At 42.3% G+C, this 19719-nt stretch overlaps 1 pseudogene; it reads right to left on the bottom strand.

The window, feature by feature from the left end:
• Positions 1-15564: 15564 nt before the first annotated feature.
• LOC138436234 (olfactory receptor 1L8-like) lies at positions 15565-16524 on the bottom strand (annotated as a pseudogene).
• Positions 16525-19719: the final 3195 nt, after the last annotated feature.

The following is a 19719-nucleotide window of genomic DNA, read 5'->3' as shown; positions in this document are numbered from 1 at the left end:
TTAGTTGGGCTACACAAGACCATGTGCCCTCCGACATGGCATGTGCCTTTTGTATATATGTAGAAATGTGCTTCCTACTCTCTCCCTCCGGGATGGTGTACATTATTATCATCAGATGCTCGCAATGATCCTTGGCCTAAAATAGATTGAGCCATCTATGCAGAGGGCTGAAGCCCTCCATGAATATAACTTATCTTCATGAGGTATTTGTCCTTTATTTAGCTGCACCAGGTCTTAGTTGCAGCATGGGGATCTTCATTTTTCACTGCACCAAGTGGAATCTTTAATTTCCGCACACAGGCTCCTCAGTTCCCTGACCAGAAATCAAATCTGGGTCCACTGCATTGCAAGGCGAATTTTTAATCCCTGGACTACTAGGGAAGTCCCTCTGTTAGGTTTTAATAACTGTGTTGTGGTGATGAGTCCTCTATTAGCAAGTGTGCAGAGGGCCACTCCTCTGCGTGTCTGTGAAAGTGTGTTCAGTCACGTCCAGCTCTTTGCAATTCCATAGCACCAGGCTCCTCTGTCCACGGAAATTTTGGGGCAACAATACTGAAGTGGGTTGCCATTTCCTACTCCAGGGGATCTTCCCAATTTTAGGATTTCGATCCAACATCTCTTGCATCTCCTGAATTGGCAAGTGGATTCTTTACCACTAGCCCCACTTAGAAAGTCCTGCATGTCTAGTAGTTCAGTTCAGTTCCGTTCAGTCACTCAGTCGTGTCTGACTCTTTGCAACCCCATGAATCACAGCACGCCAGGCCTCCCTGTCCATTACCATCTCCCGGAGTTCACTCAGACTCACGTCCATCGGGTCCATGATGCCATCCAGCCATCTCATCCTCGGTCATCCCCTTCTTCTCCTGCCCCCAATCCCTCCCAGCATCAGAGTCTTTTCCAATGAGTCAACTCTTCGCATGAGGTGGCCAAAGTACTGGAGCTTCAGCTTTAGCATCATTCCTTCCAAAGAAATCCCAGGGTTGATCTTCAGAATGGACTGGTTGGATCTCCTTGCAGCCCAAGGGACTCTCAAGAGTCTTCTCCAACACCACAGTTCAAAAGCATCAATTCTTCGGTGCTCAGCCTTCTTCACAGTCCAACTCACATCCATACATGACTACTGGAAAAACCATAGCCTTGACTAGCTGGACCTTAGTCGGTAAAGTAATGTCTCTGCTTTTGAATATGCTATCTAGGTTGGTTATAACTTTTCTTCCAAGGAGTAAGTGTCTTTTAATTTCATGGCTGCAGTCACCATCTGCAGTGATTTTGGAGCCTCAAAAAATAAAGTCTGACACTAAAGGGTTGGACAATTAGCTTTCACTGTCCCCGGTGATGCTAGTGGTAAAAAAACCTGCCTGCCAATGCAGGAGATATAAGAGACTTGGGCTCCATTCCTGGATTGGGAAGATCCTCAGGAGAAGGGCATGGCAACCCACTTCAGTTTTCTTTCCTGGAGAATCCCATAGACAGAAGAGCCTGGTGGGCTACAGTCCATAGGGTCACAAAGAGTCAGACACGACTGAAATGACTTGGCACGCCCATGCACATGGCCTTAGCGCACACGTCAGTCATGAAAGGATATGGCTGAGATCTTGCTGGGGAGACTGAGGAGTTGTCGGGAAGATCCCCTGGAGAAGGAAATGGCAACCCACTCCAGTATTCTTGACTGGAAAATTCCATGGACAGAAGAGCCAGGCAGGCTACAGTCCATAGTGTTGCACAGAGTGAGACACAACTGAAGTGACTTAGCAGAATGAGGATGGGGCCTTTGCTCATTCTAGTTAATGATACTGGTATCTTGTGGAACGGGACAATACACTCTTACCTGCTTAGGAAGTTAGTTTTGCTTGGATGTGAGTCTGTAAACTTCCCCTGATATATCCAAACGTCCTATAGAGGAGAAATCTGGTGTCTGTTCTAACACAATACTCAAGGCCACTAATTTTTCATGCCAGAGAGCAGGGTCACGATCATTTAAGCCCGGAACTTCCCTTCTGTAGTTCCGTGTTTAAATTTCCGAAGTAGTGTATGCTCACTGCCAAATATTCAAATAATTCAGATGTTTAGTTAGTAAAAATGAAAGTCTTCACCTCCCTGTTTCCAAAGAACTCTTCCATTTGTGTACAAAGTAGAAGCACAAATGAAACTATGCTGTTTATATTCTGTAACTTCTTCCTCCCACAGAATATTGTTTCAGTTCCTATAGGCAACACTGATGTTAAGAATGTTGACCAACTGGCATACTAATGTGGCTCAGATGGTAAAGAATCTGCCTGCAATGTGGGAGACCCAGGTTTGATCCCTGGGTTGAGAAGATCCCCTGGAAAAGGGAATGGTTACCCATTCCAGTATTCTTGCCTGGAGAATGCCATGGATAGAGGAGCCCAGTGGGCTACAGTTCATGGGGTCACACCAAGTAGGACATGACCGAGAGACTAAAACTTTCACTTCCTTCTATACTAATGTAAATTAATATATAAATTAAAAAATAGATTTCTATTTAGTGTCTAAAACTAAACTGTAAATACCAAGGGTCCGTAAACTATGGCCTGCTATGAAAACAGGCCCACCACCCATTTTTGTTGTATAATACATTTACATTATTTAAACAAAAAGTTTTATTGAACATAATACACTCACCCACTAACATCATCTATGACTGTTTCTGCACTATGACAGGGAATTGAATAGCTATGACCGAGATTGTATGGCCTGCAAAACATTACTATCTGGGGCCTTCTCAAAACATTTGCTGAACTCTGCCAAATATTATAGAATTGCTTAACAAACAAAAGTAAATCATTAAAAGCTGAAAGCCAAGTAGCTTGTCAAATCATTTCAATACTTTCAAAATAATTTATTGGTTTATACATAGTTTATGGATTGATTTAAAAATATTTTGTGGAAGTGTGATACACATATAGAAAATTATACAAGTCCCAAGAGATTTGAATAATCACAAGATGAAAACAGGGACTTAACCATGGCTGAACTCTTACTAGCATCTCAGAAGTCCCCCTTCCCCGTGGCCTCCTTTATCATAGATTAATTGCCCATGTAAGTGTGGCTTTAATTCTGGGCTTCTGTTCTGCCCCACTGAATAATTTTTGTGTGAGTACCATACTATTTTGATTACTGTTGCACTGCAGTATAATTTAAAATGGGAGAGTGTGTTACCTCTAGTTTTATTCTTCTTTTTCAACATGGCTTTTGCTATTTAGAATCTTTTGTGTCTCTGAACAAAGTTTAAAACCTTTTATTCTAGTTCTGTGAAAAATGCCTGTGGTATTTTGATAGAGATTGCATTGGATCTAAAGATTGTCCTGATTAGTATGGTCATTTTAACAACATCAATTTTTGCAATCCATGTGCATGGTACATCTTCCCATTTATTTATGTCTTCATAAATAAATTTATGTATTTATTTATTTATGTCTTCAATTTCTTTCATAAGTGTTTTACAGTTTTCAGAATATGTCTTTTAACTATTTGATTTGATTTATTCCTAGATATTTTATTCTTTTTGATACAATTGTAAATAGGATTGTTTTCTTAATTTATCTTTCTAATATTTCATTTTTAGTATATGAAAATGTAACAAGTTTCTGTACATAATGTTGTATTTTGCAACTTTAATGAATTCATTTATTAATTCTAATAGTTTTTTGACAGTATCTTTAGGATTTTCTATATATACCATTATGTCATCTGCAAATTTTTTCCTTTCTAATCTGGATTCATTTTATTTTATTTTTTTGTCTTCTGACTGCTGTGGCTGACTTCCAATATTATGCTGACTAAAAGGGGCAAGAGTGGGCATCCTTGTCTTGTTCCTGATCTTGAAGGAAACGCCTTCAGCTTTTCATCATTGAGTCTTATATTGGCTGTGGGTTTGCTCTATATGGCTTTTAATATGTTGAGGTACGTTCCCTTAATATTGACTTACTTGCGATTTATTTTTAAATTTATCTTATTTTTGGCTATGCTAGGTCTTCATGGCTTCCCCAGGCTTTTCTCTAGTTGTGCAAGTGGGGCTATTCTTTCATTCCTGTGCATGCACAGGCTTCTCATCGCCATCATTTCTCTTGTTGCGGAACATGGGCTCTAGGGCATGTGAGCTTCAGGAACAGAGTTGCCGGGGTCCAGCCCCAGTGGATCCAGGGTAATTCGAAGGGGAGACAGAGTAGGCATCCTAGGAAAAAGCTTATTTAATTACAGATATAAAGAGAGATTAGAAAGGAATAGTGTAGTAGGAAAATTAGTGGAGAAAAAGAGGCTGAGTAACTTGGTTTACGTGGAATACCAATAAAACTCCAAGACAAGGAACTTGCACCACCTATGTAGGCCACAGGCGTCTTTCCATTCTCCCAAAGGAGAGGAGGCACTGAGGCCTCCTCAGTTAGATCTTAGAAGCCCAGGCAAAATTAGCAGGCTTGGTGAGCACCCACGCTCCAGATGGGAATTCAGCCAGAAAAAAGGAGAACAAGAAAGAAACAATACAGGGGAATCAGTCTTTCCAGAAACTGATCTGTTTTCTTTATTTTCAGGTTTGCTTATATACTTTTTGTTATACATAGGGATGAATACAGAGTCACGTGGGGTCAGCAGACCTGACCTTTATCAAAATCAGGTGCTTCATATAAAAGTATACAAAGGTCTTAGGGGCTTTACATCATCTTATGGCCATGAGGCCTGCTGACATTTTATGGCCCTTTCTGATAATGGTCAGTCAACCAGAAAACTTATTTTTTCTAGGGGTGATTTTTTCTTAAACCAGGTGCCACCCTCTGAAGGCACCAGATAAAGTTGCATTCCTATAGGGTGAGGGTGTAGCGGGTTACAATCAAGAAAAGGAATTTACTTAGCCTAAGGTTTAACATGATTAATCTTAAAGATTAATACTTATTTCGCCTATATGTTAGTTATATTCATTATAAGGGCAGGGAATATGGAGATTTAGCAGCAAATATTGGCTCAACAAATGAAAAACCCTTCACCAATATAATTTCTAATCAACCCAGTATACTATACTAATAATTTTGTAACTTCTCAAAAGAATCTGTATATAGAAAATTTAAAGCATCTCATGCCTCTCATGGTTGGGAGGCTGTAAACAATCACATGTGGCTGGACGAACCTGCTCAGGCAGGCTAGAGAACCTTCAGAGGAGTTTGTAAGTTGAAACACTCTTGTCATGTCCAGGAATTTTTATTAACTGGAGCTGCAAGTTAACTCCTTCTCCGAGAGAGGTGGTGGGGGGTCAGCCCCTCGTAAAGTCAGAGGTATAGGTGAGAGCATAAAACAGTAAAGTAGGCACTCTGGTTTTGAGGGTAGATGCTCAGGAACAGGGGGTCTCCTGAGGCTCCATCTCGCCTTTGTGTAATGCTGAGCCTCCTTCCTCATGACCTTTGCCACGGGCGGAGTTCCTCACTCTGGCTCCCGGCACAGAGTCTCAGTAGTTGCAGCTCCCAGGCTCTAGAGTGCATGTTCAATAGTTGTGGCACACGGCATGCGGGATCTTCCTGAATCAGGGATTGAACTCGTGTCTCCTGCATTGGCAGGTGGATTCTTTACCACTGAGCTTCCAAGGAAACCTTAGAGTTTTTAAAAATTAAAAACAGATGTGGAAATTTGTAAATAATTTTTATACATCTACTGAGATGATTGTAAGGTTTTTATTCTTCATTTTGTTAATGTGATGAGTCAGTTTAACAAATCTGTGGGTATTAAACCATCCTTGTATCCCTGGGATGATTGCTACTTGTCTGTGTGACTGTGACTCACTTATCTGATGGCTGTGGACCCACTGGAGGGTGGGATAGCCTTCTTGCACAGTTGACTGTAGCCCAGGGGCTAGGGGCTGGTGTCTGCCTGCTGGTGGATGGGGCCAGGTTTCTGTGCAGCTGTCTGCCTGACATGGATTGGGCCTGGGGGAGAGTGGGGCTTGGGACTGGTCTGGCCTTTAGTGTGTGCAGCCAAGCACTGGGCACTAATAGAAGGAGAATTCCAAGATGGTATTTGCCAGTAGTGCAGGTGTTATTGTAGAACAAGCTCAAAAATGGCTGCCACTATGATCTCCATCCCTAAGGGGAGTCCCGGTTGTCCCTTGCCTCTCTAGAAGTCACTCCAAGATCAATGCGGATCTGAACCAGGCCACTTTCAAACTACTTCCTTTGTACTGGATTTGCATCATGTGAGATTTTGTAGATGCTCATTAAGAGCAGGATGTCTCTTTTTAGTATTAATAGCAGTCTAGCTCTTCTAAATATGGTCCTGCTGGTTTTCAAAGCTGCATATTCTAGGAGCCCATCTTCCTAGTGCAGGACCTCCTGCTGGGCAGCCTGCTGTGAAGCTCAGACACCTTGCTCTTGGGGGATGATCTCTGCAATTGTGGTATGCCTCTAATTTGCAGATTGCTGACATGGGTGGCGCTAGTGGTAAAGAACACATCTGCCAAAGCAGGAGACATAAGAGATGCCAGTTCCATCCCTGGGCCAGGAAGATTCCCTGGAGGAGGGCTTGGTAATCTACCCCAGTATTATTGCCCGGAGAATCCCCTGGACAGAGGAGCCTGGAGGGCTACAGTCCATAGGGTTGCACAGAGTTGGACACAACTGAAGCGACTTAGCATGCACCCATGCACGACCTGGCTGGATGGGTCCTAACTGCATTGCATCTCCACCCTTTCTACCTGTCTCATTGTGGTTCCTCCTTTATGTCTTTAGTTGTTATAAATCTTTTCTGCTAGTCCTCAGGTCATTCTCATAGATATTTGCTCTGTGGGCTCAATTGCTAAATTGTGTTCAATTCTTTGCAACCCCATGTACTATAGCATACTAGGCTCTTCTGTCCATGGGATTTCCCAAGCAAGAATACTTGAATGGGCTGTCATTTCCTCCTCCAGGTTTTTTCTCAGTTCCAGGAATTGAGCCCATGACTCTTGCATCTCCTGCATTTGTAGTAGGATTATTCACCAGTGTGCTACCTGGGAAGCTCATTTGCTCTGTAAGTAGCTGTAATTTTAGTGTGTCCATGGGAGGAGGTGCGTTCAGGGTTTGCCTCCTCTGCTGCTTTGGCCGCCTCTCTGCAACCATTTCATACCTATGTTTCTTCCATTTTCATTAATTTTTATAACTTAGTCTAAAATTCTTTACTATGCTGTGTAGCTGTGGCAGAGAGAATAAATCATTTGCACATACATATAATATACATTGGAGAAGGCAATGGTACCCCACTCCAGTACTCCTGCCTGGAAAATCCCATGGACGGAGGAGCCTGGAAGGCTGCAGTCCATGGGGTTGCTAGGAGTTGGACATGACTGAGTGACTTCACTTTCACTTTTCACTTTCATGCATTGGAGAAGGAAATGGCAACCCACTCCATTGTTCTTGCCAGGAGAATCCCAGGGACAGGGGAGCCTGGTGGGCTGCTGTTTACGGGATCACACAGAGTTGGACACGACTGAAGTGACTTAGCAGCAGCAGCAGCATAATATACACTGGTTGCTATAACAAGGCTAATTTTCTAAACTTTCCTAGAAAAATACTGTTTGCTCATATATCTGTTATTTCTCATAACTGGTATAATTTCTAAAAGTCATGGCTCAGTAAACTCTAGGTTGCATCTAGTCTTTAGGCATAATTATAGTTCATCCACCAAAGAACAAATTTTATATTCACTCAGGGTCTAGGTATCATTTTGGAGCCCTGCCCATCTGTCCCCCATCGGGATATCCCAAAGTTGATCTGTAACCTGTTCAAACTCTACCAATTGTATTATAAAGAGTCAATTACACTTTTTAACACTGCAGTTCTGATGGAGATTCAGCAAATGTCAGGCTTACCAGTAAAATCTTGCCTTGGTTTACCCTTTTCATAGTGTTCTCACAAATAAACTTCTTCTTGCCTAAGCCGTAGCACAACTAACCACTACTGTTTAAATATATCAGATACTATTGCTATCAAATGGCAATTGTTCCTTCCTGGCTGAGGGTATGTGTTCTTTCCCACGGTTATGAACAAGCAAGATACAGACTCAGTTTAGCAAATGCATGGTCTATTCAAATATTACTTCATCATATTTCTGAGCTAATTGCCAAGTTAGTCAGTTTCCTGGAGAGGAAACTGGACTCCCTCTAGTGACCAACAGACTATAATGGTGAGTCTCCAGGAAAGTGTTTCTATTTAAGTCAACACACTTAACCAAGTTCCCAACTTCCTAAGTCCCTCTTAGTTCTCTGGGCCAATGTTATATGATCACAAGCATCGTTGCCATAGTATTCGTGGCATGAAACTAGTTCAAGCACACTGCGTGCACTAAAGGGCTTCCCACGTGGCACTAGCGGTAAAGAACCTGCTTATCACCACAGGTAGCCATAAGAGACACAGGTTCGATCTCTGGGTTGGAAAGATCCCCTGGAGAAATGCCAGGGTCCAGCCCCAGTGGATCCAGGGTAATTCGAAGGGGAGATGGAGTAGGCCACCTAGGAAAAAGCTTATTTAATTAAAAGTATAAAGAGAGATTAGAAAAGGATAGTGTAGTAGGAAATATTAGTGGAGAAAAAGAGGCTGAATAACTTGGTTTACATGGGATACCAATAAAATTCCAAGACAAGGAATTTGCACCATCTACGTTGGGCCACTGGCGCCACTTGAATATCGGAAGGTGCCCCCCCTTGGGCTCCTTCTCACGTGGAACTTAAAAGCCGGGGCAAGTAAGTAGACGTGGTGAGCACCCACGCTTCAGATGGGAATTCAGCCAGAAAAACGGGGAGCAAGAAAGAAACGACACAGGGGAATCAGTCTTTCCAGAAACTGATCTGATTTCTTTATTTTCTAGGTTTGCTTATATACCTTTTGTTACACATAGAGACAAATGGAAATTTTAAAGTCACGCAGGGGTCAGCAGTCCTGACCTTTATCAAAATCAGGTGCTTCACATAAATGTATATAAAAAAAAAGGTCTTAGGGGTTTTACATTATCTTCTGGCCATGAGGCCTGCTGACATTTTATGATCCTTTCTTTCTGATAACCAAAAAACTTATTTTTTTCCAAGGGTGTTTTTTCTTAAACCAGGCGCCACCCTCTGAAGGTACCAGATAAAGTTGCATTCCTATAGGGTGAGGGTGTAGTGGGTTACAACTAAGAAAGGAATTTATTTAACCTAAGGTTAGCACGATTAATCTTAAAGGTTAATACTTATTTCTCCTATATGCTAGTTATATTCATTATAAGGGCAGGGAATATGGAGATTTAGCAGCAAACATCAGCCCAACAAATGAAAACCTTCACCAATGTTTCCCTTAAGATCTATTTAGTCTTAAGATAGTGATAAGGTTACATTTTTACATAGCAAGGACACAGTGACTTATAACAAAGTACAGTGATCTATAACAAAAGAGAAAATTCATTAACTCAAAGAGCCTAGTATTGCTAACATCAAAAACTACTTTATTTCCTTTTCTATATTCCAAATACATTGATTAATATATTCCCAGGTGCCTAAGGATATGGAGGCCTGGCGGCAATCATTGACTCAACAATGAGAAAAGCCCTCTGCTAATTAAGACTTTCAAAATACTCCAAACTCTCTGTGCTGTTTATGGTTGAGAGGTTGTCATACAAGCTAGTCTGTCAGCAGAGAGGTTTGACCTGAGACACCCTTGTCACACCCAGGGCAGGGAATTAGCAGCAATTATTGGCACAACAAATGAAAAACCCTTCACCAATATAATTCCTAACCAATCCACTATACTAATAATTTCTAACTTCCCTAAAGAATTTGCCTTTAGTAAGTCTAAAACATCTCGTGCCTCTCATGGTTGGGAGGCTGTAAACAATCACATGTGGCCGGACAAACCTGTACAGGCAGGCTAGATAACCTTCAGAGGAGTTTGTAATTTGAAACACTCTTGTCACACCCAGGAATTTTTATCGACTTGGAGCTGTAAGTTAACTCCTTCTCTGAGAGAGGTAATGGGGGTCAGCCCCTTGTAAAGTCAGAGGTATAGGTGAGAGCATAAAACAGTAAAGTAGGCAGACCCTGGTTTTGGGGGTAGATGCTCGGGAACAGGGGGTTTCCTGAGGCTTGATCTCGCCTTTGCGTATGCTGAAGCCTCCTTCCTCATTACCTTTGCCATGGGCGGAGTTCCTCACGCTGGCTCCCGGTAGAGAAGGACATGGCAACCCACTCCAGTGCTCTTGACTGGAGAATCCCATGGACAGAGAAGCCTGGAGGGCTACAGTCCATGGGGTTGCAAAGAGTCTGACACGACTGAAGTGACTTAGCATGAGCACATACACATGCTCCGAAATGGTGTTGAGTTCCTCAGGGGATTGTCAGGTGAGCATCTTCACTTAACAAATGTGATTTAGTTCAAATAACTCAAAGCCTGCCCCGAAATCTTTTTTTTCTGAAGTTCCAGAGCGAAGTAATTGATGTGTGACAACTCTGTCATGTCAACTTTCTACTCTTAGACATCACTGTGACCCTTGAATTTCTGCCAGCATAGTCTTCCATCCACAATAATATCTGGGACAGTTAAAAGAGAAAATTCAATTTGCAGAAGATGGCAACGTGTCTCTTTTACACTCAGGTATCTGCTTTAATCAAGGTTTCCCCGGTGGCTCAGAGGGTAAAGTGTCTGTCTGCAATGCAGGAGACCCGAGTTCGATCCCTGGGTCAGGAAGATTCCTTGGAGAAGGAAATGGCAACCCACTCCAGTACTCTTGCCTGGAAAATCTCATGAACAGAGAAGCCTGCTAGGCTGCAGTCCATGGGGTTGCAAAAAGTCAGGCAAGACTGAGTGACTTCAATTATCCTGATTACAGAAATATAATGTTTGATCCCTGGGTCAGTCAGGACGATTCCTTGGAAATGGAAATGGCAACCCATTCCAGCATTCTTGCCTGGGAAGTCCCCTGGACAGAGGAGTCTGGCGGACTACAGTCCCTGAGGTAAAAAAGAGTCCCACACAACTGAGCAACTAAACGGCAACAGCAAGGAACTCATTAATGTCTTCTCTCCAAACTGTATACATAAGTTCTCAGGAAATTGTAGTAATGTGACCTAGTTCCAATTCTTTTCAGTAGAGAATAAATCCCGGAGCATCTTGTTTTGGCCCTGACCCAGTACCATGTATGAGAGAAACAGCTGAGAATATTACTGTCTTGCTGTGAGACAGTTTCTTATGAAAATACCTTTCCTGCTATTATTTCCCATTATGTGATCTCTTTTCAGCACTCATGCTGCTGCTACTGCTAAGTCACTTCAGTCGTGTCTGACTCTGTGCGACCCCAGAGATGGCAGCCTACCAGGCTCTTCTGTCCCTGGGATTCTCCAGGCAAGAACACCCGAGTGAGTTGCCATTTCCTTCTCCAATGCATGAGAGTGAAAAGTGAAAGTGAAGTTGCTCAGTCGTGTCTGACTTCGCGATCCCGTAGTCCTCCCATTTTTCCCAATCTGTCAAACCTGATTGAGTTTGTTTGGCATCAATGGCTCAGCTATACTGCCCTCTCGGAGAAGGCAATGGCACCCCACTCCAGTACTCTTGCCTGGAAAATCCCATTGACGGAGGAGCCTGGTAGGCTACAGTCCATGGGGTGGCTAAGAGTCAGACACGACTAAGCTACTTCACTTTCTCTTTTCACCTTCATGCATTGGAGAAGGAAATGGCAAACCACTCTGGTGTTCTTGCCTGGAGAATCCCAGGAACGGGGGAGCCTGGTGGACTGCCGTCTATGGGGTCGCACAGAGTCAGACACTTCTGAAGTGACTTAGCAGCAGCAGCATACTGCCCTCTAGAGGCATTTAGCAGCATGTCTTTTCATCTATGGGCTTCCCTGGTGGCTCAGATGTTAAAGCGTCTGCCTCCAATGCCGGAGACAAAGGTTCGATCCCTAGGTTGGGAAGATTCCCTGGAGAAGGAAGTGGTAACCCACTCCAGTATTCTTGCCTGGAGAATCCCATGGACAGAGAAGCCTGGTAGGCTACAGTCCACCGGGTCGCAAAGAGTCGGACACGACTGAGCGACTTCACCTTCACCTTTTCATATATGGTATTGGCCATTAGAATATCTTTTATCGTGAAATGAGTGTTCACGTTTGTGGCCATCTGAACAAACTGAGTATGTGTCTACTTATGATTCATGTGAGTTCTCTGTATATTCTGGTATGTCTCTAGTCAGGAACATGAGTTGTGAATATTTTTTCCTTTTTCATTTTCTTAAGGCGTCTTTTGATGAAAATTTAAATTAATAAATCCAATTTAATACTTTCTTTGTGTGATTAGTCCTTTTTGTTTCTTGATCAAGGAATCTTCACTTATCTAAAGATCACAAATATTTTAAAAATATATTTTTCTGTTTTCTTCAAGAAATTTTATAATTTTATTCCCTTCATTTAGGTCTATGAGCCCCTCTGAATTAATTTTTATGTGTAGTATAGAGTAAGGGGTCAAGGTTTAACTGTTTCCTGTGTGCACATCCAGTTACTCTATGCCTCATCTTCTCCACATTAAATGGCACTGGCACTCTGCCAACAATGAAATGATTGTATAAATAAAGATTTATTTCTGAGTTCTCTATTTTGTTATAGTATAGTGCGAGTCACTCAGTCAGTCGTGTCTGACTCTTTGCGACTCCATGGATTCTACAATCCATGGAATTCTCCAGGCCAGAATACTGGAGTGGGTAGCCTTTCCATTCTCCAGGGGATTTTCCCAACCCAGGGATTGAACTCAGGCCTCCCGCATTGTGGGCAGATTCTTTACCAGCTGAGCCACAAGAGAAGCCCGAGAATACCGGAGTGGGTAGCCTATCCCTTCTCCAGCAGATCTTCCTGACTCAGGAATCTCACCGAGGTCTCCCATGTTGCAGGAGGATTCTTACCAACTGAGCTATCAGGGAAGCCCTGATATTCTCTATTCTGTTACATTGATCTATTTATAGGTTCTTATAAAAATACGCATACAAATAACTTTAACTTTGTAGTTGAGGTTCTTATAAAAATACACATACAAATAACTTTAACTTTGTAGTTGGTTTGGTAATGTGTGTCCTCCAACTTTGTGGTTTTTTCAAGATTGCCTTGACTGTTCAAGGACATTTTCAGTTCAGTTCAGTTCAGTCTCTCAGTCGTGTCCGACTCTTTGTGACCCCTTGAACTGCAGCACGCCAAGCCTCCCTGTCCATCACCAACTCCCGGAGTCCACCAAAACCCATGTCCATCGAGTTAGTGATGCCATCTAACCATCTTATCTTCTGTCATCCCCTTCTCCTCCTGCCCTCAATCTTTCCCAGCATCAGGGTCTTTTCAAATGAGTCAGCTCTTTGCATCAGGTGGCCAAAGTATTGGAGTTTCAGCTTCAACATCAGTCCTTCCAATGAGCACCAGGACTGATCTCCTTTAGGATGCACTGGTTGGATCTCTTTGCAGTCCAAGGGACTCTCAAGAGTCTTCTCCAACACCACAGTTCAAAAGCATCAATTCTTTGGGGCTCAGCTTTCTTTATAATCCAACTTGCACATCCATACATGACCACTGGAAAAACCATAGATGTGACTAGACAGACTTTTTTTTGGCAAAGTTCCATTTAAATTTTAGAATTGGCTTGTCTGTTTCCATGGACAATAACCAAGATTCTTTGCCTAGGCTTTGAGTAAATGAGTGAAATCAAGGTATTCACTCATAAGGTCTAAGTAGAGGCAACATGGTCAGTTGGATGTAGGGTGTAGACTATGCTTAGGTGAGAAGATCATGAAGGACACATTAGAATGACCTCTTGCTTCTCACCAAAAACACCTGATGGCAGGACAACAGTGAGATACATCCTCAAAGTTTCAATAGTTTTGGTGCTGAGAACTCTGTATCCTATCAAATGATCATTCAAGTCTAAGAGCCAAACAATGATGTTTTTCTAATTGCAACACCCAGAAAGTTTCCCTTCAGCTGAATCTTACAAAGAATGTCTTTCAACATTGCATTGGTCATCTGATTGATTAGTAGTCTTAAATTCCACAAGCTACAAATATTTATTTGAACAAATTCAGACACTACCAATGTGAATCAAGAAGTGGAAATTCTCTCCCTCTCTGTCTCCCCTCACTCTTCCATTCTTACTCCAGTGACTGTACACACATACGTATTCATACAATAGTTATTACTTTTTGCCTATTCTCTGCAGCACACAGGATCTCCTTTCCCCAACCAGGGATTAAACTCAAGCTGCCTGCAGTGGGATCATGGAGTCCCAACCACTGGACTGCCACAGAAGTCCCACGTTCATATAATTTTTTAAACCATGATGGGTTAATGCTTTTACACTTTGTTCTACAGCTTTATTTTTCTACTTAATTTCTTTCCAAAGAAGTAATAGAGATCTGTTTGATTCTTTCAAGTTGTTGAATGTGGTTACATTCTATGTAATTGGTCATAATTACTTTTTTCCTGTTATTGGGATTTTAGGTTTTTTGCTAGTGTTTATCTCTTAAACTGAGACTCGCTTTAAAAAAATCCTCAATTTTGTACGTACATTTATGATAATATTTTTATAAGTTAGACTTTTAAGAGTGGGAATTTCTAAAATAAAATATTAAATCACATATTTTTATACACACAACTTTATGGATGGATGGAAGTAACAAAGTTTCCAAAATCCCCATTGTGGAATGGATAATTTTCATGTTATCATTGTTGCACTTGTTCCTTCTGTCTATTAGCATTTTTTATTGTTTGGTAAAAAAAAGTTGGAAAAAAACTCATTGGAGAAAACCCTGATGCTGAGAAAGATTGAAGGTGGGAGGAGAAGAGGATGACAGAGGATGAGATGGTTGGATAGCATCACTGACTAAAAGGACATGAGCTTGAGCAAGCTCTGGGAGTTGGTGATGGACAGGGAAGCCTGGCGTACTGCAGTCCATGGGGTCGCAAAGAGTTGGACATGACTGAGTGACTGAACTGAACTGAACTTAAAAAAATAAAATGGATTTGAAAAGAAATAAAGCCATAGCAATATAATAAAGGAAGGGTAGATAAGAAAAGAATAATAATGAAAACAATTTTTAAGCAAGAAAAAATTTTTAAAAAGAAAAATAAGGAACTATAAAGATTTTCAGATTGTGGAAATTAGCTAAAAGGTACACCTCCTCTTCTTCCCTCTCTATTCATTCTTTCCTCTTTCAAACATTGTCAAGGACACTCAACAGCAAATAAATTAAGTAATTATTTTTAGCAATATACAGAAATGTGAAAGATTTTTGAGGCTAATTCTCAACAAAAGAAAAATCTGTTAGGAAATATCTGTGGGAAAAGGCTTAATTTAAAGCAACATTTGGAAGAGAGGAAAGTGATGAATCTTCATATGAGAGAGGAGAAATAGTGGTGAAGAGCATCATGACTGTAGCCAGAGGCAGAGCCAATTGATGGACCATCATCAATGGATTTTAAGTGTCCACAATAGCCTTGTCTCCCATGGGTTGAAGATGCTAACCCCCAGCAGCTTGATTGTTTCCCAAGAATCACAGAAACCAGATTCCAGTGGAGCAGATTCCACATGTGTATTCATCAACAGGTTGCTGCCTGGAGATGCCTCCTGCCCACCAGCTTCCTCAGACCCTGTTTCAGGTCTTTGTTTCTTAAGCTGTAGATAAAAGGATTGAGCATGGAGGATAAAATTGTGTGAACAATTGTTGCCATGTGGTCCCGGACAGTGTAGGTGGACACAGGCTGTAAATAGACATAGAAGATGCTTCCATAAAAGAGTGTTACCACAGTGAGGTGCGAACCACATGTAGAGAAGGCTTTGCGTTTTCCTGCAGCCGAGGGAATTTTGAGAACCGCAAGGAGGATTCATATATAAGAGAAAACAATGCATAGAAAGGGGGTCACCAGAAAAGCAGATGCTTCTGTCATCAACACAACTTCATTGACAAATGTAGGAGAGCAAGACAATTTTATCAGAGGGCTGAGGTCGCAGAGAAAATGATGGATAATATTGGAGTCACAGAAGATGAGCTGATTCAACAGAAGTATGTGTAGGAGTGAGTGGAGGTGAGGCAATGAGCAGGAAAAGGCCACCATCAGGACACAGCGGCGGTGGCTCATGATGGTGACATAGTGGAAGGGGTCACAGATGGCCACATAGCGGTCAAAAGCCATGACTACAAGAAGACAGCTGTCAATGTTGCCCAAGGCATATATAAAATACATCTGGGTCAAACATCCAGCATAGGAGATGGTCTTCTTCTCCAACAGGAAGTCGACTAGCATCTTGGGGACAATGGTTGTTGTATACCAAATGTCAGTGAAAGACAGGACACTCAGGAAGAAATACATGGGGGTGTGCAGCTGGGGGTCAGAATGGATGGCCAGGATGATGAGCAGGTTCCCTGCTATGGTGACCAGGTATATGATGAGGAAGAGAATAAAGAGTGGCTTCTGGTCCTCAGGCCTGGAGGAGAGTCCCAGGAGGATGAACTCAGTGACACTGCTGGTTTGGTTGAGTCTTTCCATTGACTCAGGTCTAGTTATACCCAAGACATTTCGTTATTTATTATGCTCTGATTCCATAGCCCAAGTCATGATACCCAGCAAGTCTTTGTTTCCTCTATTTGGTCAGCCTTAAGAGCTGTGCAGGGAAAGCTTGCCAACCTCCTGGTCCTTGATGTGGTCCTCCCTTCCCAAATCCATGGGCATCGTAAGTGCCTTATGTTGCAAGCTGGAGGGACAAAAGAAGAGTTCTCCTTTAAAAATCATCGCAGGTGAACCTCTCTGATTCAAGTTCCTTAGTTTCTATTCTGGGAAAAGCACTGTTTTCCCTCTGGAAACACAGTAATAAAGCAAGAAATCTTGGTCCTTCTGTAGTTCATGTTGCAATTTTGGTCATTAACAAGTAGAATATATAATATGATATCAGGTGGGGAGAGGTTTATTTAAAAAAAATAGAGCAGTATAACAGATGAAGGTGACTGGAAGTTGAGATGGAAGTATTTTTGACGGGGAAGTCACAGAACCATCATTCCTTATCAAATTCAGTTGTTATAACTATACTTTAACTTTATATGTATGAGAAACAAATAAGGGCTTATCAAAACAGCCAACAGGGAAATCTAAGAGAAATACTGAATGCAGTTCAACTGTGTTTATTCTCTTGTCTGGGCACAGAATGAGAACTTCATTCTCATTTGCTCATGGGATGCTATCGTCCTCAGAGTGTGCAATCTGGGAAACGTGGACTACAAATGTTAGTGGGAATTTGGTGAATTAGTTGGATCGGATGCTGCAGGTTGTAGATGTGAGGAACTCCCATGCTGGTGACTAGAAGAAAGGAGAAAGGTTTTGGAACTGAGAATCAGGAAGAATATTCTAAAAGCACAAGGTGTGTTAATCAGGCTGAGAATAGGATCTTCTTTTCCTTTTACTGGTGGGGTTTTCTTTCATCAAAATATATGAAATAGAGGATCTTGAGGTCAAACTGGAAGGACTTAAAACCAAGTGCCACACAGAACTTTTACTTGGACCTTATAATGTCTCAAATCCATGAGATATTTGAAAGTATAGGAGAGGAATAGAATAAGATGCTAAACTAGGTTGAAGTAGCCAAGTGAGTGGCCAGCACTGAAGCTCACCTCCATGTCCAGATGCTTTTCTTCCCTTCCCAGGCCCTTCAGGAGCTGATCTGCACCACATCTGTTCATCAGGTCAAGTCTGCGTCTCAGCCAAAGCTCAGCTTCCTCGTGTGTCTCCCATGAGCTTCTGGGCTGAGTGACAAGGAGAGAAGCAGGGATGGAGGAGGAGCTGATTTGCTTCTCCAAAGGGATAACACGTTTCCTTTCCCTGACCTCAACACCTGGGCTCGCTGCTGCTCTCCCAGCTCCAGATCTCAGAAGGCAGAGATACTCTGACTCAAGTGGGAGGGCTCTTCTGATTGAGGAAGCCCAGCCAGCTTCTCATGAGTCTGAGGTCTGCTCTACTGGCCTCTGGGGCACTTGTTAGACTGAGGGAGTTGAGGTGTGATGACCTCTCAGGGGAATTTGTCCCTGGAGAGGGAGTAGAGAGCAGGTAGAGAAAGCAGGAATCACAGCCAGCACTGCTGACTCCAAGGGGACAGGGGACCCCTGAGGCTTCCTGTTGAGACGCTGGGACTAATCTCAGAGCTTCTGAACCTCACTATGACATGTTAGGGTCATGCTTCAGTTTCCCCAACTATGGGTTATCAAGGGTAGAAACACATTTATCTGGGTGAATATTTTAATTTTGGGGGATTCAGAGGTGGATCCAAGTGTAGTCTAGATCTATTCAGGTTATAGATCAATATGGGGAGGTTGCAGTTTTCAAGGAATTCAATGGGAGAACAATGGTGTGTATTTTCCCAGTGTCTGTGGAGGCATGTGGATTAGAGTTTTTAATGTATGGGATTAGGTTAATATTAGTGTTTATTTAGGGCTTCCCAGGCGATGCTAGTGGTAAAGAACTCACCTGCCAATGCAGAAGATGTAAGAGACTTGAGTTTGATCCCTGGATTGGGAAGATTCCCTGGAGGAGGGCACAGCTATCCACTCCAGTATTCTTGCCTGGAGAATCCCATGGACACAGGAACCTGGGGGGCTGTGGTCCAAAGGGTCGCAAAGAGTCGGACATAACTTGGCAGGCACAGTGTATATTTAAAGCACAGGGTCAGGCAAAATTTATTCTTGTAATTAGCTAAGACTTCCCCTGTAGCTCGGATGGTAAAGAATCTGCCTGCAATGCAGGAAACCCAGGTTTGATCCCTGGGTTGGGAAGATCCCCTGGAGAAGGAAATGGCAACCCATTCCAGTATCCTTGCCTGGAAAATCTCATGGACAGAGGAGCAGTCCATAGGGTCGCAAAGAGTCGGGCACAACTGAGCGACTGACACTTACATACTTTCAGACAAAATGTATTTCAGAGTTCAGTCTCAGAGCAGTATTTTGAGGTTAAGTGTTGAGGAAACAGATACTATTTATTAGCATGCTGGCCTGGCCACTTTGTAGTTAGTTGCTTTTTAGAAGTTACTTAGCCTCTATGAGTCTCAGTGTCTTCATCTTAAAATGAGCATAACAGCTCTTTCTGACACCAAAACGTGAGATACAATTTCTTTTAGAGTATCTTGTTGTTTAGTCACTAAGTCATGTCCGACTCCGCGACCCCATGGACTGCAGCACAGCAGACTCCTTAGTCCTTCACTATCTCACTATCTTACTCAAATTCATATCCATTGAGTTGGTGATGTCATCCAGCCATCTCATCCTCTGCCACCCTCTTCTCCTCCTACCTTCAATCTTTTCCAGCATCAGGGTCTTTCCTAATAAATCAGCTCTTCACATCAGGTGGCCAAAGTACTAGAGCTGCAGTATCAGTCCTTTCAATGAATATTCAGGGTGATTTCCTTTGGAATTGACTGGTTGATCTCCTTGCTGTCTAAGGGACTCTCAAGAGTCTTCTCTACCACCCCAAGTTGAGAGCATTAATTCTTTAGTGTTCAACTTTATGGTCCAACTCTCACATCTATACATGACTACTGGAAAAACCATAGCTTTGACTATATGACCTTTTGTTGGCAAAATGATGTCTTTGCTTTTTAATATGCTGTCTAGATTTGTCATATCTTTCCTTCCAAGGGGCAAGTGTCCTTTAATTTTATGGCTGCAGTCACTGTCTGCAGTGATTTTGGATGCCAGAAAGGTAAAATCTGTTACT

This window comes from Ovis canadensis, chromosome 3, assembly GCF_042477335.2.
Source record: "Ovis canadensis isolate MfBH-ARS-UI-01 breed Bighorn chromosome 3, ARS-UI_OviCan_v2, whole genome shotgun sequence".
Taxonomy (NCBI): domain Eukaryota; kingdom Metazoa; phylum Chordata; class Mammalia; order Artiodactyla; family Bovidae; genus Ovis; species Ovis canadensis.
This window is presented reverse-complemented; position numbering and strand designations above follow the sequence as displayed.